This window comes from Schistocerca americana, chromosome 7, assembly GCF_021461395.2.
Source record: "Schistocerca americana isolate TAMUIC-IGC-003095 chromosome 7, iqSchAmer2.1, whole genome shotgun sequence".
NCBI lineage: Eukaryota > Metazoa > Arthropoda > Insecta > Orthoptera > Acrididae > Schistocerca > Schistocerca americana.
In genome coordinates this window covers 519,835,457-519,856,939 of record NC_060125.1, presented here as the reverse complement: position 1 = coordinate 519,856,939, position 21,483 = coordinate 519,835,457, and positions in this window count along the sequence as shown.

Here is a 21,483-nt window from a genome sequence, read left to right as displayed (position 1 = left end):
AGTCTGTAATGGGTAAAAGCTCTGATACCAGATTCCAGGGGGAGGGTGGCGGTGGCAGGCAAGTGAAGCGCCGCACCCCTCTCCCCCCCCCCCCCCCCCCTTCCCACCGACCGCACTTCTCACTCTTGCGAATGCCTACGGGTGTGTGGTAAACTTTTGTGGTGCCTAGAAGCTAGAAGGATGAAATTAAAAATGTAGTAAACTTGTTTAGATAAGCCACCATAATCAAGAATTTCATTTACGCATGTTTTGCGCCTGGAAGTATCTCTCAATGAGTTAACTTACAGACCAGGTTGGTAGCTCTTTTTGTTTACTTTTGTTTCCTGTTATCTTACATCCTCTTATCTCATGTCCTCATATCTTTTGATGCACTGAAGCTAAAATAAGTAAACATTGTATGATTTGACGACATTCATTGCACACAGTTATCATTTTTTACGATTCATAGATAACTTTTGTTCTATAGAAAATGTCAATGTGGTCAGGCTATTAGAGATAAACAGCAGGTATTTAATACACTGTAACTGAAGAAAGAGCGAACCTTTTCAAAATAATGGCTGTTCTGTTTATTCAATGTCATCAAAGTGTGCATATTAGCTGGTGCAGGCATCAATAGTTCATAGCAGCTTAATAACAATTAGTTATTAATAAATTTATGAGCTGTTTCACTTTGTTGATATGTACCTTGACCTTATTCACATTCCTAAAGATTACCTTTCAAAATTCAATCTACAAAAGACATTGAATGAATGAGTAGTAGATTTACACTATTTCATTATAACGTGAAATGACTAATTGCAATACAAGATGAATATGCCTCAAAAGAGTTTCAAATGCTTCTTTCATTAGATACTTTTCCTTTACATAGTTTTGCAGTGACATATTTTCTCTGAAATTATAATAAACTCATCCAAAGAAATTAAATAATTTTTTACATGTTAATATTGTAGTACACTATCTGCTCAAATGTATCCTGACACCTATTAGTGGACATTAATATGGGGGATGTCCATCCGTTGCCTTTATGAAGGCTTCAGCCTAGCTGCGGATACCTTCAGTAAGGTGACTGAATGTCTGTGTACGAATGACAGCCCATTATTCGTCAAGAGCCGAAACCAGAGAATGTAGTGATATCTGACGCTGAGGTCTGGAGTGAAGTCGACGTCATTCCCAAGGTGTTCCATTGGGTTAAGGTCGGCACTCTGGGTAGGCCAGTCCATTATAGGAATGTTTTTGTCTGCTAGGCATTACCTCAAATGGTTCAAATGGCTCTGAGCACTATGGGACTTAACATCTATGGTCATCAGTCCCCTAGAACTTAGAACTACTTAAACCTAACTAACCTAAGGACATCACACAACACCGAGTCATCACGAGGCAGAGAAAATCCCTGACCCCGCCGGGAATCGAACCCGGGAACCCTGGAGTGAGAAGCGAGAACGCTACCGCACGACCACGAGCTGCGGACCCGCCATTACCTCACAGATGATGCTGCTTGCCAAGGTGCATTGTTGTGCTGATAAAAACGATCATGTATCCAAACAGTTCCTGTTCTGAACGCAGTACACAATGCTGTAAAATGTGTATATATCCTTCCTCATTTAGCGTTTTCTTCAACACAATAAGGAGGTTATACCCAACCACTAAAAACGTGCCCATACTGTAACTCCAGCTCCTTCGTAATTCAGTGTTGAGACTACACATGATGGTAGGCGACGTTCTCCAGGAATTCGCCAAATGCAAAATCTTCAGTCCGATAATCGCCAGAGGTACATACCTCATTCCAAGACACTTGCTTCCAGTCATCCACCATCCAGTGGCATCGGTCTTTAACACCACTTCAAGTGTCACTGACAAGGGAACCTCCCCATCGCACCCCCCTCAGATTTAGTTATAACTTGGCACAGTGGATAGGCCTTGATAAACTGAACACAGATCAATTGAGAAAACAGGAAGAAGTTGTGTGGAACTGTGAAAAAATAAGCAAAATATACAAACTGGTCATCAGTCTTGGCGATATAGGCAACATAAAGGAGAACGTGAGCTTAGGAGTGCCGTGGTCCCGCGGTAGAGTGAGCAGCTGCAGAAGGAGAGGTCCTTGATTCAAGTCTTCCAACAAGTGAAAATTTTACTTTCTTTATTTTTGCATAGTTATTATCTGTCCGTTCGTTCATTGACGTCTCTGTTCACTGTAATAAGTTTAGTGTCTGTGTTTTGCGACCGCATTGCAAAACCGTGCGATTAGTAGACGAAAGGACGTGCCTCTCCAGTCGGAACCGAAAACATTTGATCGCAAGGTCATAGGTCAACCGATTCCTCCACAGGAAAACACATCTGATATATTCTATACGACACTGGTGACGGCATGTGCGTCATATGACAGGAATATGTTGTCGACCCACCTAACTTGTACACTTGGCGAATGGGTAAAAAGATTCTTCTACCTTGCCCGATTTAGGTTTTCTTGTGGATGTGATAATCACTCCCAAAAAAGTGATGAAAACATAAGAGTTTGTCACATAAACTGAAAATAAAAAAATTAAAGTTTTCACTCGATGGAAGATTTGAACCAAGGACCTTCCATTCCGCACCTGCTCACGTTACCACGAGACCACGGCGCTCCTGATCTCGGAATGACCATGATGTTGCTATCTTCCCTTGAACTACACAGTTTGTATATTTTGCTTATTTTTTCACAGTTCCACACAACTTCTTCCTGTATTCTCAATTGATCTGTGTTCAGTTTTTCAAGGCCTATCCACTGTGCCAACTTATAACTAAATCTGAGGGGGGTGCGATGGGGAGGTTCCCTTGTGAGCGATGACCACAGATACGTGCGGCTTGTGGGGAACTGCGCGATCATTGAACCTCATTCTTTTTAACTCACTACACATAGTCATTGTCAGTTGTAGTACTTTGGAACTAACAAGTGATTCCTTCCGTTGTTTTCATGCGTCTTTTTACAACCTCTTTAATATTTCTGGCTTTGTAGCCATCATGTTCAGCTACTAGAAGCTCTTCTTAGAGCAGTTGAGAAGGCAGCAGTGGGAAGGTGATGTACTGTGGTATAAGGTACCGATGACAGACGGTTTGTTTGGTGTGGGTATCATGAGAAAGACCGTCTAAATTGTGGTCCTCCTCTGCGATTGGCTGCTGCTTTCGGAAGTAGCGCGACAAAATGATAAACTTCTGCTATTAATATTAGAAAAACTAAACAGTGAATTTACTTGTATTTTGTGTAAAAGCATCTCTGAATAGCAAGCTATCATTCCAGTATTTCAAAAGTGTAATGACCAACAAATTCATAAACTATTGCTAAACGAAAAGGCAGACGAAGCACTTCAGAGACCTTAGGATCGCGCCTAACTTGGACGGGGGACAAAGTAGTTCCACTGTAAGACCAAAGCTGATTCGGCAGTCTCGGAGAACAGACATGTTGTCTGCCGCGGCCGGTGTCAGTTAAGACTTTATTAGCAATGTCTGGTTATGTGGCAATATAGTTGAGAACAATTTAATAGAGCTACGCAAATATGCTGTTCGTTAATTTTTTATTTTTTTATTTTCTATGAAACTGTGAAGAATTGACATTATTTGTGATATGTAAAGTGGATTATAATTGTGCAGTTTCTCGTAATATGCAAATAAAGAGCAAGTGGCGTCCCCTATAAACAAACTAACTGAAGATTTAATTATTTATACAATATCAGTTCCTCGCTAAGAGTTTATTACAGCCTCAAGATAACGGATTCACGACCTATGTGCTGTTTTTTGCGCATGCGACGACAACTACAGAAGAGTGCAGGTTGGTGAACATTGATTAGAACTTACGCATTCCAGTCAGTGTAGTGAAAGCAAGTAGATACCTCAAATGTACTGCGATCTTAGTACAAATGACATCAGTTACACGTCGTCTGTGGTAACACAGAAGAGGTGTGAAGGAGAGAAATTTTCGAGGGAAAGCGTTTTTCATACGCGTGTACACTATGTAATCAAAAGTATTCCGATACCTGACTGAAAATGACTTACAAGTTTGTGGCGCCCTCCATAGGTAATGCTGGAATACAATATGGTGTTGGCACATCCTTAGCCTTGATGACAGCTTCCACTCTCGCAGGCATACGTTCAATCAGCTGCTGGAAGGTTTCTTGGGGAATGGGAGCCCATTCTTCACGGAGTGCTGCACTGAGGAGACGTATCGATGTCGGTCGGTGAGGCCTGGCACGAAGTTGGCGTTTCAAAACATCCCAAAGGTGTTCTATAGGATTCAGGTCAGGACTCTGTGCATGGCAGTCCATCACAGGGACGTTATTGTCGAGTAACCACTCCGCCACAGGCCGTGCATTATGAACAGGTGGTCGATCCTGTTGAAAGATGGAATCACCATCTCCGAATTGGTCTTCAACAGTGCGAAGCAAGAAGGTGCTTAAAACATCAATGTAGACCTGTGCTGTGATAGTGCCACGCAAAACAACAAGGGGTGCAAGCCCCCTCCGTGAAAAACACGACCACATCGTAACACCACCGCCTCCGAATTTTACTGTTGGCACTACACACGCTGGCAGATGGCGTTCATCGGGCATTCGCCATACCCACACCCTGCCATCGGATCGCCGCATTATGTACCGTGATTCGTCACTCCACACAACGTTTTTCCACTGTTCAATCGTCCAATGCTTACGCTCCTTACACCAAGCGAGGCGTCGTTTGGCATTTACCAGCATGATGTGTGGCTTATGAGCAGCCGCTCGACCATGAAATCCAAGTTTTCTCACATCCCACCTAACTGTCATAGTACTTGCAGTAGATCCTGATGCAGTTTGAAATTCCTGTGTGATGATATGGATAGATGTCCGCCTATTTACTCATTACGACCTTCTTCAACTGTCGGCGGTCAGTCAGCAGACGAGGTCGGCCTGTACGCTTTTGTGCTGTACATGTCGCTTAACGTTTCCATGTCACTATCACATAGAAAGAAGCAGTGGACCTAGGGATGTTTAGGAGTGTGGAAATCTTGCATACAAACGCATGACACAGGTGACACTCAATCACCTGACCACGTTCGAAGTCCGTGAGTTCTGTGGAGCACCCCATTCTGCTCTCTCACGATGTCTAATGACTATTGAGTTCGCTGATATGAAGTACCTGGCAGTAGATGGCAGCACAATGCACCTAATATGAAAAACGTATGTTTTTGGGGGTGTTCGGATACTTTTGATCACATAGTGTATATTTCATTCGTCTCTCTCTGTCCTCTCCTTTACACTCGTCGTTCCAGCGTCCGCAATGCTTGATGGTCTTGGCTTTGCTGTGGAAAAAATGGTTCAAATGGCTCTGAGCACTATGGGACTTAACATCTATGGTCATCAGTCCCCTAGAACTTACAACTACTTAAACCTAACTAACCTAAGGACATCACACAACACCCAGCCATCACGAGGCAGAGAAAATCCCTGACCCCGCCGGGAATCGAACCCGGGAACCCGGGCGTGGGAAGCGAGAACGCTACCGCACGACCACGAGATGCGGGCTTTGCTGTGGAGGTGGCTTCACGTTTCCATATCATACATCACCAATAGTCGGCTTGGGTGTTTTAGAATGGTTCAATGGACCTGTTACTCAGGTGACATCCAAAGACTAGTCCATATTCAAATTCAATGAGCTCTCCTGACCGACACATTCTACCGTCACTGCTTCTCTACTGACAACACAATACTCCCTGCCTCCTTTTATACTGGCGGATCCATCTCTCGTGACATCTTGTGGTCAGTTCCCAATTACATAAGGGTGTATGGATACCGCCAATTAGTTAGAGTATGTGAGTTACAGTTGTGTGGGTTTAACGGATCCATGGCTGTTGTGCCTACAATCTGTCAAAGCTTCGTCAATAGAAGGCACTGCTAAGCATTTTATCTTGTGTTTGATTACTTATGAGTGTATTACTCCGATATTTAATAATATCAGAATCTTAGTATACAGTTCTGCTCTAGATGTTGCTGAAGAAGGTTCACTAATGAGGCATATACAGTATTTATTGGATTACTTCTGTTATGATACAGAACTGACTCCTTTATAATATCGTAGAGATTAGTTCTTTGCAACGCTGGTAAGGCGATGGAAATATCGTTCGTGACTCTGCACATCTGTTACCATAATTTGATCCAGACAGGAATGCACTCTAAGAGACTACTTCACAATCCATTGTAGCACTTTCAGCCTTGTTTTTGTAGCCCACAAATTAATGCAATTTCCTCTATGGCCGAAGCTGGACTATTTCCTATAGCCTTGTGAAGATCATTGTTGGAAAACAGTACTGATAACTAAAATATTGCTGATATTGATAGTTTTCAGTTTTCTTCACGAATATCTGAAGCTCTCAATATCGTATGGCATGCTGATGCACGTCTTAGCCAAACACTTGACAATCACACAGTGGGTTGTGTTTACAGTAATTACCATAGTCAAAGGATAGTGTTAGATATACAGGGTGTTTGTAAAAGAAGTCCCTAGCTTCAAGTATAAATTAAATGGGGAAATTAATGAAAAATTAAATCACTGAGAACATATCATGAAAGAGAATTCCTTCAAATTTTGCTTAATGTTAGTAGACTTCAACGTGGGATCCATTGGAGATGGAAATGCCATGTGGCTAGGGCCTCCTGTCGGGTAGACCGTTCCCCTAGTGCAAGTCTTTCGAGTTGACGCCACGTCGGCGACTTGCGCGTCGATGGGGATGAAATGATGATGATAACACCCAGTCCCTGAGCGGAGAAAATCTTCGACCCATCCGGAAATCGAACTCGGGCCGTTAGGTATGACATTCCTTCGCACTGACCACTCAGCTACCAGGGGCGGACGTGGGATCCATTTGTTGCCCTACAAACGTCGAGACGATATTCCACTTCTCGCCACGTATTCACCAACATTGCAGGTGTAACTATCCCAACCGCTGCGACGATTCTTTCCCGTAAATGATTGATGTCTCTGATCTTTTCACTGTACACGACATTTTTTTATGTGACCCCAAAAGAAAAAGTGCAGTGGGCTTTGGCCGTGGCATCGGCATGACTGCCTTCCAGTTTAGCCAGCGCAGCTAACCGCGCGATCCAATGCGCTACTTCCAGCGCATGAAGGCGCGCCGGTCCCCGGCACGAATCCGCCTGACGGATTAATGTGAAGGTCCGGTGTGCTGGCCAGCCTGTGGTTTGTTTTTAGGCGGTTTTCCATCTGTCTCGGCGAATGCAGGCTGGCTCCCCTTATTCCGCCTCAGTTACACTATGTCGGTGATTGTTGTGCAAACACTGTCTCCACGTACGCGTACACCATAATTACTCTACCACACAAGCATTTGGGGCTACACTCGTCTGGTATGAGCCGTTCCCAGGGGGGTGGGTTGGCCACCAGGGGGCCGAACGGCACAATAACCCTGGGTTCGGTGTGGGGCGGCGTTGGGGCGGGTGGACTGCTGTGGCCTTTTGTGGCACAATACAAACCCTCCAGTTCACACTCAAGCGCCTGGCATAGGGTTTATCGGACTACTTTCACACAACACTGAGGTGACAACAGTCATGGGGTACTTTCTAATATCGTGTCGTATATCCGGCGTACTGCAGCAGCTGGACGTGTCATGGACTTAACAAGTCATTAGGAGTTCCCTGCAGAAATATTGATCCATGCTGCCTCTAAAACCGTCCATAATTGTGAAAGTATTGCCAGTGCAGGATTTTGTGCACCAACTGACGCCTCGATTACGTCCCACAAATGTTCGGAGGGATTCATGTCGGGTGATCTGGGTGGCCATACCATTCGCGCTCGAACTGTCCAAAATTTTCAAACCAATCGCGAACGATTCTGGCCCAGTGATATGGCGCATGGTCATGCGTAAAAATTCTGTCGTTGTTTGGGAACATGAAGTCCATGAGTGGCTGCAAAAAGTCTTCAAGTAGCCGAGCATCCGAATGACCCAGTCCATTCCATATCAACATAACCTGCACAAATAAGGAGCCACCAACCACCAGCTTACAGACTGCGTTTTTGACCACGGCTTTGTAGGGTCTGCGCCACACTCGAGGCCTACCATCACCTCTTAATAAATAAAATCGGGACTATCCCACCAGAGCACGGTTTTCCGGTCGTCTAGGGTCCAACGGATATGGTCACGAGCCCAGAAGAGGAACTGCAGGCGATGTCGTGTTGCTAACAAAGACACTCGTGTCGGTCGTCGGCTGCCACAGCCCATTAACGACGGATTTTGCCTCACTGTCCTAACGTTGCTCATCAGTGTGGGATCCGTACCAGGTCGGGTTGACGGAGGAGATAGAGAAGATCCAAAGAAGAGCGGCGCGTTTCGTCACCGGGTCATTTGGTAACCGTGATAGCGTTACGGAGATGTTTAATAAACTCAAGTGGCAGACTCTGCAAGAGAGGCGCTCTGCATCGCGGTGTAGCTTGCTCGCCAGGTTTCGAGAGGGTGCGTTTCTGGATGAGGTATCGAATATATTGCTTCCCCCTACTTATACCTCCCGAGGAGATCACGAATGTAAAATTAGAGAGATTAGAGCGCGCACGGAGGCTTTCAGACAGTCGTTCTTCCCGCGAACCATACGCGACTGGAACAGGAAAGGGAGGTAATGACAGTGGCACGTTAAGTGCCCTCCGCCACACACCGTTGGGTGGCTTGCGGAGTATCAATGTAGATGTAGATGTAGATGTCCCACATTGATTTCTGTGGTTACTTCACCCAGTGTTGCTTGTCTGTTAGTACTTACAACTCTACGCAAGCGCTGCTGCGTTGCCCGTTGTAAGAGGTAATGCCTGAAATTAGGTATTCTCGGTACGTTCTTCACTCTGTGGGTCTCGGAATATTGAATTGCCTAACGATTTCCGAAATGGAATGTCCCATGCAACTAGCACCAACTACCATTCAGCGTTCAAAGTTTAATTCCTGTCGTGCGGCCGGAATCACGTTGGAAACCTTTTCACATGAATCACCTGAGAACAAATGACAGCTTCGCCAATGCACTGCCGTTTTGTACCTCGTGCACGCGATACTATGTATATGTTCATATCGCTATCCCATGACTTTTGTCACCTCAGTGAATTTCTCTACGCTCAACTCTTGAACAGAGTGCCGGAAAAAAGAGCACTTAAATCTTTCAGGGCGAGCTCTGATTTCTCTTATTTTAATACGGTGATCGTTCCTCCCTACGCAGATGAATTCAACAGAATATTTTCACACTCTGAGGAGAAAGTTGGTGATTGACATCTCGTGAAGAGATTTCGCTGCAACGATAAACGCATTTGTTTTAATGATCATGATCTCAGCTCGCCCATCATATCCGTGACACTCTTTCCCTTATTTCGCGACAATAAAAAAACATGCTTCGCTCCCTTCGTCTTTTTCGATGTCCTACGTCATTTCTATCTGTTAAGGATCCCTTACAGCACTGTAATACTCTAGCAGAGGACGGACAAGCGTAGTGTAAGCAGTCTCTTTAGTTGACCTGTTATACCTTCTAAGTCTTTTGCCATTAACACTTAGTCTTTTGTTCGCATCACCCACATCAGTATTTAAGTTGTTCGTAATAGTAATCTCTATGTATTTAGTTGAATTTACAGCCTTTATGTTTGTGTCATTTGTCTTGTAAACGAAAGTTAACGGATTCCTTTTAGTACTCATGTGGATGACCGCTCACTTTTCATTATTTAAGGTCGAGTGCCACTTTTCGCACCATACAGGTATCTTGTCTAAATCATTTTCCAACTGTTTTTGATCTTATGATGACTTTATAGATGGTGAGAAATGTCAGCATCGTATGCAAGCAACCTGAGAGAGCAGCTCGAATTGTCCCCTAAATCGTTCACATAGATTAGGAACAGCAGCGGACGTATAAAATTTCCTTGGCGAATGCCAGATGTCACTTCAGTTTCATACGATAACCTCTGGTCAGTTACTACGAAATGTAACATTTCTGACAGGAAATCATGAGATCAGTCGCACAGCGGAGACGTAATTTGATTAGAAGTCGCTTGTGAGCAACGATCTCAAAAACATAATGGAAATCTTAAAATATGAAGTTAATTTGAGACCTCCTGTCGATAGCTCCCACTATTTCGTGTGATTAAAGAGCCAGTTGTGTTTTACAAGAACAATATTTCTGAACTCGTACTACGTCTCAATAGATCGTACAATTTTAAAGCAAGGTGGAACATGTAGTGAATTGTGAGCAGCACCAGGGTAGCCAGTACTTTGAACAGCAAGCGCTTCATTTCTGACGTATTAAAGCCGCTAACTGCACCATAGCTTCGAGATAACAGTGACGCTATCTTTCAACAAAATAACGCAAGACTGCATGCGGCCCGTGCTATCCTGACCTACCTCGGTACAAAGAGTATTCGACAGTCTCCCTTGCCAGCACGACCTCCACATCTCACACACACTGAAAAAATCTGGCCATGAGTAGCTGCGAGTGTGGCACGTGCCCACTCTTCATCCACTACAACTGTCGGATTCTGGCATAGAGATGATGCAGTATGGACTGACGGACCGCATCTGTCATCTAAGCACAGTTCGACTCGATAACCTGCCGGATTAGAGCCACTGATGCTGCCAGTGGTGGCGCCCTTTAAACCACAGAATTACCACACAAATTTAAGGAAGTGCTCTTTCTGCTGTACTGTATATGCACAATGAGTCAAATTCAGTTATTTTCTATCCTTTCTGGTGTTTTTATTTCAATATCAAGCATCGTAATTCTCACAGGATCCATTTCAAAGTATGATGTCTTTTCCTTGCCTCAGTCCAATTCTATTGTGATTGCCAACTGACCCATACTGTTACTCTCCTTAACTAGCAACGTGCCAGATACGAGAAAACATTTTGAGCGTACCAAGTACAACTGTGCAGAGATTACTCTGTATCCCACTTTTATAAAGGGTAGTGAAATGCAAACGGGACAGATGGAAACAAGTTTCTTATTTCAAAAGCAATCGCTGTAGCTGTTAATACATTTATCGCACTGTATGACAAGACGGTTATTGACCTGCTGGCAAAAAGTTTGCGGTTGCCTACGAAATTATGACTGCACCCAGGCATGCACCTCTTCGTCCGAGGGAAACCAACGGCCTCTAAAGTCTTTCTTCAGGGCCACAAAAAATATGGAAATGGGATGCGGAGAGAGATCGGGATTTTATAGTGGATTTGTAAGGGCTCCTGCAACGTGTCGCTGACTTATTGCCTAAGTTGTTTCGGGACGCTGCAAAAGTTTCGCTGTAAATTCGTTACAGATCCGTCTTGTTTCACAGTGCGACAAATGTATTAACAGTGATGAAGATTGTTGTGAAATAATAAACAGTTTACGTAATTTCCTCCCCACCTGTGTCGTTTTCATTTGACTGTCCCTTCTATTTTTTCCCTGAAATCTTTGATTCATAGGCATAGGAGACAATACACTGTCTGCTTTACGTAATACTGCTCCTACAAGAAGTGTCTCCCTGGACTTTATTTAAAACCATTGTAGATAATTTTGCAATCAATGAGATGAGTAAGCGTGGATCCATCTTTTCTACATCTACATCTACATCGATACTCCGCAAGCCACCCAACGGTGTGTGGCGGAGGGCACTTTACGTGCCACTGTCATTACCTCCCTTTCCTGTTCCAGTCGCGTATGGTTCGCGGGAACAACGACTGTCTGAAAGCCTCCGTGCGCGCTCTAATCTCTCTAATTTTACATTCGTGATCTCCTCGGGAAGTATAAGTAGGGGGAAGCAATATATTCGATACCTCATCCAGAAACGCACCCTCTCGAAACCTGGCGAGCAAGCTACACCGCGATGCAGAGCGCCTCTCTTGCAGAGTCTGCCACTTGAGTTTATTAAACATCTCCGTAACGCTATCACGGTTACCAAATAACCCAGTGACGAAACGCGCCGCTCTTCTTTGGATCTTCTCTATCTCCTCCGTCAACCCGACCTGGTACGGATCCCACACTGATGAGCAATACTCAAGTATAGGTCGAACGAGTGTTTTGTAAGCCACCTCCTTTGTTGATGGACTACATTTTCTAAGCACTCTCCCAATGAATCTCAACCTGGTACCCGCCTTACCAACAATTAGTTTTATATGATCATTCCACTTCAAATCGTTCCGTACGCATACTCCCAGATATTTTACAGAAGTAACTGCTACCAGTGTTTGTTCCGCTATCATATAATCATACAATAAGGGATCCTTCTTTCTATGTATTCGCAATACATTACATTTGTCTATGTTAAGGGTCAGTTGCCACTCCCTGCACCAAGTGCCTATCCGCTGCAGATCTTCCTGTATTTCGCTACAATTTTCTAATGCAGCAACTTCTCTGTATACTACAGCATCATCCGCGAAAAGCCGCATGGAACTTCCGACACTATCTACTAAGTCATTTATATATATTGTGAAAAGCAATGGTCCCATAACACTCCCCTGTGGCACGCCAGAGGTTACTTTAACGTCTGTTTTTCGAATGGTATAAAAAAAAATGGTTCAAATGGCTCTGAGCACAATGGTCTCAACATCTGTGGTCATCAGTCCCCTAGAACTACTTAAACCTAACTAACCTAAGGACGTCACACACATCCTTACCCGAGGCGGGATTCGAACTTGCGACCGTAGCGGGCGCGCGGTTCCCGACTGAAGCGCCTAGAACCGCTCGGCCACTCTGGCCGGCCGAATGGTATCGTAACGCGTTAAACAATAATAGTAATATGGTATGTTAATACAGTTGCAAGCGTTGGTTGTAACTGTTACTGCACCTTGCGAAAACTAGCGGCAAGATGGCAACTCTTGTGCTCGACCGTGGTCTGGAGTCTGTTGTTCAAAACAGTAATCTCCTTATATAGTTGTTAAACTGTTTTTCCTTTCAGTGCTAAAATATATTACCTTGAATGGGAAGTCATCGACAAATGAAGGGTTATCATGCTAAAGGGACTAAGTAACAAAATGTACTTCATAGGTTATTCAGAATAAACTTTATTCAAAAATATGAACATAAACATGCAATAACTCCACATTAACAGTTACTCATTCACTTTAGCAAATCAGGTTATCACTTGTCATGAGTCGAAAATAACAAATAAACAGTAGCTTTTCTACATAAATGTTTGCTGAAATGCTAAACGGGCTAAGCAAGCAAACGAGTTTTGTAATATTTCTATCTGTACTAACCATTTTACTGTTCAGTCTTGGCATAACTCACAGTAAAACTGTTTGAGCACCTCTGGTGGGTATTCCACTACACTTGTAAGGTATCTTTTCTTCTCCGAATACAATTTTTTTGCACCAGTGACTTAATTGAATGTGATCGTTTCGAAATCTTTACTCCGCCATCCTTTCTCCAACCCTTTTGTCCTTTTCCATCCCTCTATTTCACCAAATGTTTTTTTATCTGACTTATCCCAGGCGTACTTATTTTAATTCATAAGCCACTTCAGCTGCTTGCTGAAAATCCGTAATATAACTGACTTTCATCTCAACAACTTTCAAATGGTTCAAATGGCTCTAAGCACTATGGGACTTAATATCGGAGGTCATCAGTCCCCTAGACTTAGAACTACGTAAACCTAACAACCTAAGGAAATCACACACATCCATGCCTGCGGCAGGATTCGAACCTGCGACCGTAGCAGCCACGCGGTTCCGGACGGAAGCGCCTAGAACCGCTCGAGTACAGCGGCCGGCCAACAACTTTAAATTGTTGCTTATTGCGAGCTGTTGCTATGATGTTCGCTGTACCATCAGTGACAAAATGCTTCCACATCTTTGCTCAGGCTTTCTTTTAGAGTTACCAGTTTTTCTGTTGCTTCCTTTTGCTGAATTATTCACGCTATTTCCACTGCCCATTGTTCCGCCGATGAAGAGACGCCACTGAGAGGCTACAAATCGACAGGAGAAAGTGGAAGTGTATGATCTCTCCATCCGGTAAAGCCACGTTGTGTAAGACATTCTGCAATTGTCCTATTTAGCGTGTACAAGTCTTAGGAGCTAGCTTTCATGCCATCTACTGGCCATCGAAGCACCTACATCAGCCATAATTGGAGGTAGTTCTTTCAGTATATGAAAGGCCTCTTCCCATACCACTTAACGAAATAGCAGATACAGTTTATACAAAACTAGCGCTTAACTCCTTTAGCATGATAACCCTTCAAGTGGAAAAGGAACTTCAGGTGCGTCCAAGAAAAGTGCGTTGGGACCTCACTTTTATACATAGACGCAGCAGGAATGAATTATGAATCGTGTGAATGGGACGGAATTCGGTAGTAGTTGGTGTACATGTGCAGACAAACAATTGATCACGGCCGGTCGCTGTGGCCGAGCGGTTCTAGGCGCTTCAGTCTGAAACTGCGCGACCGTTACGGTCGCAGGTTGGAATCCTGCCTCGGGCATGGATGTGTGTGATGTCCTTAGGTTAGTTAGGTTTAAGTAGTTCTAAGTCCTAGGGGACTGATGACCTCAGATGTTAAGTCCCGTAGTGCTCAGAGCCATTTGACCCAAATGATCACGATTTCAGGAAAATTGGATGAGATATTCAAGAGAAACAGCTTCACAGATTGAGCAAATCAAGAATGCGTTGGTCCATTTCTGGCCCTTACGCAAGCAATTATTCAACTTCACATTGATTGATAGAGTTGTTGGATGTTCTGCTAAGGGATATTGTCCCAAATTCTGTACAACTGGGGCGTTAAATCGTCAAAATCCTTAGCTGGTTGGAGGGACCTGCCCGTAATGATCCGAATATTCTCATTTGGGGAGAAATCCGTCGACTTTGCTGGCTAAAGCAGAGTTTAGCAAACATGAAGACAAGAAGTAGAAACACTCAAAGTTTGCGGGGGGAGGGGGGGGGGGGCATTATCTTGCCGAAATGCAAGCGCAAAATGGCTTGTCATGGAGGGCAACAAAACGGAGCGTGAAATCTCGTCGACGCACTGCTGTGCTGCAAGGGTACTACTATTTAAAGAAATGCCATCCCAGACGGTCGCTCCTGGTTGGGCCGTACTGCGGGGGACCGTCAGGTTGGTTTCCTACCGCTGTCTGGGGCGACTCCAGACACGTCAGCCTGGAATCTCATTCATTGGAGTAGAATTGTCTTCAGTCGTGAGTCCCGCTTCGAACCGAGCCCCGAGATGTGTCTGGAGACGCTCTGGACGGTCGCCTGCCATACGGTCCGACAGCCAGGAGTGAAGCTCTGGGGCGTCATTTTATTTCGAAGCAGGGCCCCTTTGGTTGTCACCCGTGCCACCTTTACAGCACAGACGTACGTCGACGATATTTTGTGCCCCCTTTATTTCCCCTCATGGCAAGCCATTCTGGGCTTACTTTTCAGCAAGAAAATGCCCGCCTGCACACGCTAGAGTGTCCAATGCTTGTCTTCGTGCTTGGCAAACCCCTCCTTGGCCAGCGAGGTCGCCACATCTCTCCCCAATTGAGATCGTTTGGAGCATTATAGGCAGCCCCTAAGACCAGCTAGGGAGTTTGACGATCTAAGGAGCCAATTGGACAGGATTTGGCACAATATCCCTCAGGAAGACATCCGACAACTTTTTCAATCAATGCCAAGCCGAATAATTGCTTGCGTAAGGGCCAGAGGTGGACCAACGTGTTACTAACTTGCTTAGTTTCTGAAGCTCTTTCTCTTGAACGAATCATCCATTTTTCCTGAAACTGTAAACATTTGTTTGTCTGAATATGTACATCACATCTACCTATTCCCGTCTAATTCTAATAATTCCTCGGTGGAGCGTTGTTTTTTGTTTTGCTTTCACGTGTGTATTAATGATCTGGCAGGCAACAATGGCAACCTCAGAATGTTTTGCAGATGATGCAGTTATAGATAATAAAGTACTAGCTGATAAAAGCTGCACAAAAGTTCTTGGAAGTCTTGATGAGGTTTCAAAGAGGAGCAAAGATTGGCAACTTGCTTTAAATCACAAATGCTAAATTGTGGACTGCACAAAACGCAAAAACGTACTATCTTATGACAACAAATCAGTGATAACAACTGCGATCAACTTGTACAGATACCTGGATGTGAGGATATGAAATGGAATGATCACATAGGCTTATTCGAAGATGGAGTATATGGCAGTATAGGATAATGCGAAAAGATAATCAGCGTACAGGGGAGATGTTTACAAAATACTCCGAGCGTGGTGGCGCAGTGGTTAGCACACTGGCCTCGTATTCGGGACGACGACGGTTCAATTCCGAGTCCGGCCATCCTGATTTAGGTTTTCCGTGATTCCCCTAAATCGCTCCAGGTAAATGCCGGGATGGTTCCTTTGAAAGCGCACGGCCGACTTCCTTTCTTATCCTTCTCTAATCCGATGAGACCTTTTGTCTCTTCCCCAAACAACCCCCAAAACACGCTTGTGGTCCATTATACGAGAGGCGTTCAACAAATAATACAACACTTTTTTCTTGCCTATTTCGGTTGAAAAAATTCGGAAGTTGTGGGAGATTGCGGAATATTCCCTCTTCAGCCCCTACAGTTTCATAAGTTCCGATGGTGGCGGCACTATACGTAGTCTTCAAAATAGCGTCTGTAACGGAGGTTCGTTCCAAGCAGATAGCTGTCACTGAGTTGTCACCGTTTTTTTTTTTTTGGCGGGAAACCAGAGCATCACAGATATTCACAGACGCTTGCAGAATGTCTACGGAGACCTGACAGTGAACAAAAGCACGGTGAGTCGTTGGGAAGGTATCTACCATCATTGCAACAAGGTCACAAAACCCTGTTCGATCTCTCGTTTGTCGGGCGGCCGCACATTGTGACTCCTGAAATGCTGGAACGTGCGGACACTCTTATTCGACGTGGTCAACAGATCACAAACACCTCGCTGATTAACAGGACGTTTTTGTTGGTAGTGCTCTCAAAGCGCCATTGGACTGTTCTTCCTCATCTACTCTACAGTCAGGATCTCACACCTGCAGACATCCATCTGTTTGGTTCAATGAAGGATGCACTTCACGGAATGCAGTAGATGGATGATGGGAAGGTTATTGACACAGCAAGGCGTTGGGTCCGTCGTCGACTAGTAGAGTGATATAATGCGGGCATACAGGTGGCGTATGGCCGTAGTATTGATCGTAAATTATGTTGAAAAATAGGAGTTTGCAGCCAGGCGAGTGGGGAATAATATGGTGTATTAGAATCCTGAACAAAATCAACCTGCTTTCAGAAATGAAAATAATGCAATTCTTACTGAACGCGCCTAGTGATTATAGTGTTGGATCCCACACCAAATAGGTTTAACGGGATGAAGGGCAGCACTATTCTTCTCATGTTCCTTTGTCCCGTTAGTTTTGAAAAGTAGATTCTTGAAGATAGGTGCCAATTATTCCGCGAAAGCTATTTACAAGGTTCCGTGAACATAGGAAGCGAGGAATCTTGGTATACAGAGGGATTCAGAAAAATGTATACACCATGGAGGTAAAAAAAGAAGGGAAGTGAAGTGACACCACAGACTTACGGTGAAAATTGTTTTTAAGCTCAAGTGGGTGGGGCATGCCGCTATTTTAAGTAGCCCAAAACACTAGCAGACTACTGTTTACGATTGTGTCTTGTTTATTATTTCGGTCGTGTCCACGTAACAGCTGTTTTAAATACTAAAATTGTAGTGCTTAGCCGAGCAGTCTGAGGAGCTGCAGTCATGGACTGTGCGGCTGATCCCGGCGGAGGTTCGAGTCCTCCTTCGGGCATGGGTGTGTGGGCTTGTCCTTAGAATAATTTAGGTTAAGTAGTGTGTAAGCTTATGGACTGATGACCTTAGCAGTTAAGTCCCATAAGATTTCACACACATTTGATTTTATAGTGCTTAAATGAACAACATAGTGTAAGAAAGGCAATTTCGTATGTTTTTCTGTTCCTGAGTGTGTGTTTGATCTAGTAATACGACACATTTGGCCTCGTTAACGTAACTTGCTTTTTGCTGCTATATTTAGGGCAACCAGACACAGAAGGAAGTGATGTGAAATGCATGCTTTCGTAATTCACTCAAATCAACTTTTACTGTATCTGTATCGATAGCAAATGAAACTGGATTTCCGAAACCAACGCTTTTTGCTTCCTGGTATCGGTACTACTTCCTGTTTGGTACATTTTCAGCTTTCAACTCGTATGCACAACATTTTTACTGTTCATGTTTGCAAAAAATTTACCTACAAGTTTTTTGCTAGCCCACAGATGTCTGCAACGAGGAAAGAAGCAAGGCATGCTGTCGTATCTCATGCATGTCAACAAAGTGAATGATTACTGAAATGTCAAAGAAGCAGAACTGCATAGAGGTATAGTCCATGAAGAATAGACTTCTTTGAGTTTCATTAGATTGTCAGTGGATTAGTCTTATTGTAGTTTACCCATCTTCTCACTTTGAAATCTTACCTGTGATGCGCCATTCAGTGCTTGGTTCAAATGGTTCAAATGGCTCTGAGTACTATGGGACTTAACATCGGAGGTCATCAGTCTCCTAGAACTTAGAACGGCTTAAACCTAACTAACCTAAGGACATCACACACATCCATACGGCCGTAGCGGTCGCGCGGTGCCAAACTGAAGCGTCTAGAACCGCTCGGCCACACCGTCCGGCCGGTGTTTGGTCAATAATAATAACTTACAGGGTAAGAAAGCGATATAATTTTTAAACATGTAAGATGTAGGCCTAACTTTCCAACAGTAACCTATTTACGTATTCTCCCGGAATATTTCTCCCCAGTAACTCTGTCAGTTTTTCAGGAATAACTAAACGTAGCACAATTGGAATGTACGTTTACTTTGATCATCTGCCTTATATTTCTTTTGAATTTCATTTTGAGGTTTTCAGGGTATGTAAGTGTATACCAAGCTTTGTGATGTACCAGTAGTTACTTACTTAGTTTCATGTTCCATACATCCTTTGCACGGTAAATCATAATCACGAGTCATTATACATTGACATGAAATTTTTTTGTAAATATGACTCCATGCTGATCATTTATACGTTTTTACGTTTTTAAATTAAAAACAGACATATCTCAGTCAGTAATTCTCTATTTACACATTACGGTAATGGATAATCTTCCGCGGAATGGGAGTAGTTATCAAAGAGACACGTTTTGATTTTGGTTTCAAATTTTACTTTGCTGTGCGTCAGGCATTTTTATCAATGAGTAAGTGATCAAAACTTTTGGTTGCAGCTTTGTGAACCTCTGTTCGTGCTACAGACAACCTTAATGTGGCGTAATGAATGTAATTTTTTCTTCTGGTATTGTAATTATGTATACCATTGTTCCTGTTTAAATGGTTCAAATGGCTCTAAGCACTATGGGACTTACCACCTACGGTCATCAGTCCTCTAGAATTTAGAACTACTTAAACGTAACTAACCTAAGGACATCACACAACACCCAGTCATCACGAGGCAGAGAAAATCCCTGACCCCGCCGGGAATCGAACCCGGGAACCCGGGCGTGGGAAGCGAGAACGCTACCGCACGACCACGAGCTGCGGACGTTCCTGTTTAAGTGCAGTAGATTACTTATTATAAACTTCATGACGGAATAACTCTACTGTGGAACGGATAGATTGCTACTCACACGCCGAACACAAAGCAGGCACAACGAAAAACTTTTAGCCAAAGCCTTCTTCAGAAAGGAAGCACAGCATACATACACATTCTTACAAACATACACACAAAATTCACGCACACGTGACCGCTGTCTTCGGCTGTTCTAGCCAGAATCTTTCTTAAAGGGGGAGGAAATGTGAACAACGAATAAAAATGATCGGCGAGAGGAATTTAGGACATGAGATACTGCCCCTACAATTAGCGCGGTTACGTAGCCGTTATGTTGTGCGGGGACGAGGCCGTCGATGCAGTGTGGCTCGGATGTCGGAGCGTTTGCGACTTGGAAGGCAATGAAAAACACAATAAAGTAGAGGAAGAACGGACACTGAATTAAGTAAGGCAAATATAAACTCAAGTGACAGAAATAAAACCATTACAATAATAGTAAACGTGCAACAATAATTCGTGTATACAAAAGAAAACATTGCCTGAATTGCTCCGCTTACGGAAGAACGGGCACTGAGTATAGTAAGGCAAATCTAAACTCAAATGACAGAAATTACACCATTACAATAAAAGTAAACAGTGCAACAATAATTCGTGTATATAAAGAAAATATTGCTTGAATTGTTCCACTTACGAATGAAATGTAGTTCCTTTAAACTTTAGATTACGATCGGATTGATTAATACGCCCGCAAACAACGCAAGGTGGTGTTTTTGATGAAACAACTACGTCTTCACACAAACAAAGCACCTAACACTGTTGAAACTTGACATGGGCACGTCAGAGTCACGTCATGAGGAAGTATCACCGCGGTGAACTATGGAGGTACGAATGCGGCGAACGTAATGTTTTGGGCTAGTGTAGTTGGCGGACATTGGTTTCAAGGTTGTGACGTAATGACTACTCCCTACCTTTTTTTAGCTCCTTGGTAGGCACTCTTTGATAGTTAATATCTTTGGAACAACAGGATATATCATTGCAATTTTGCGCGGTAGCGCATCCCATTGTTTTCTCAACAGATCTTGGCGCTCGTTTTCCAGCAGATGGCAGTGCAGCAGTGAATGAAGTAAGGTTGTCGTTTGAGCAGTTGAAGTGGCACTGGAGATACAAAAGCATGATGGAGGTACAACGCCAATGGCGTAATGTGCACGGAACCCAGCCACCAATATATACAATAATTTATCGTGTTCAGGATAAGTTTGAAGCCGACAATATTGTTCAGGATGTGCATAAGGAAATGGTCTGGCTGACCAAAAAGATCAACAAGTACAGCTTCCAGCGCTGTCGTGTTGCAACATTTTACTAGGTCACCTCAAAAATCTGTGAAACATTGTGCACGTAAAAAGCGGGCTAAGTCGATCAAGCGTAAGACGAAATCTTAAGACTGCAAAGTGGAAAGTGTACAGTCCAAGATCGCTACACACTATGAACGAGGACAATCCGGATTGAAGGATGGAATGCTGTGAGTGGTTTGAAGGCATGCTTCGCAGTATGCAGGTATGGTTATCTGGTCTGACGAGGGGTAATCCAAACTGAATGGTACTGTAATTCTCCACAACTGTGCGTACTGGGCTCCTGAAAATCCTCACGTCCACGTGGACAAACATCGTAATCAACCGGTTGTTGATGTGTGGTGTGATCTGTCATCGCGTCGTTTCTTTATATAAGATTGCTTGACAATTCATACAGTGAACAGTTTTTTAAAATACAAGCGTTAAAACTATTAAAATCAAACTGAATGAAATGCTCAATGGTCCGCTTGTAGTTGTATTTGTTCAGGTCACTTATAAACCCCTTCTATGAAGGTACCGCAACTGCTGAGGCTATAGACATCGATTTTACCTGCCATCCGAGAAGTATCTGGAAATGAAAGATTTTACCTACAACACGTCGCTCCGT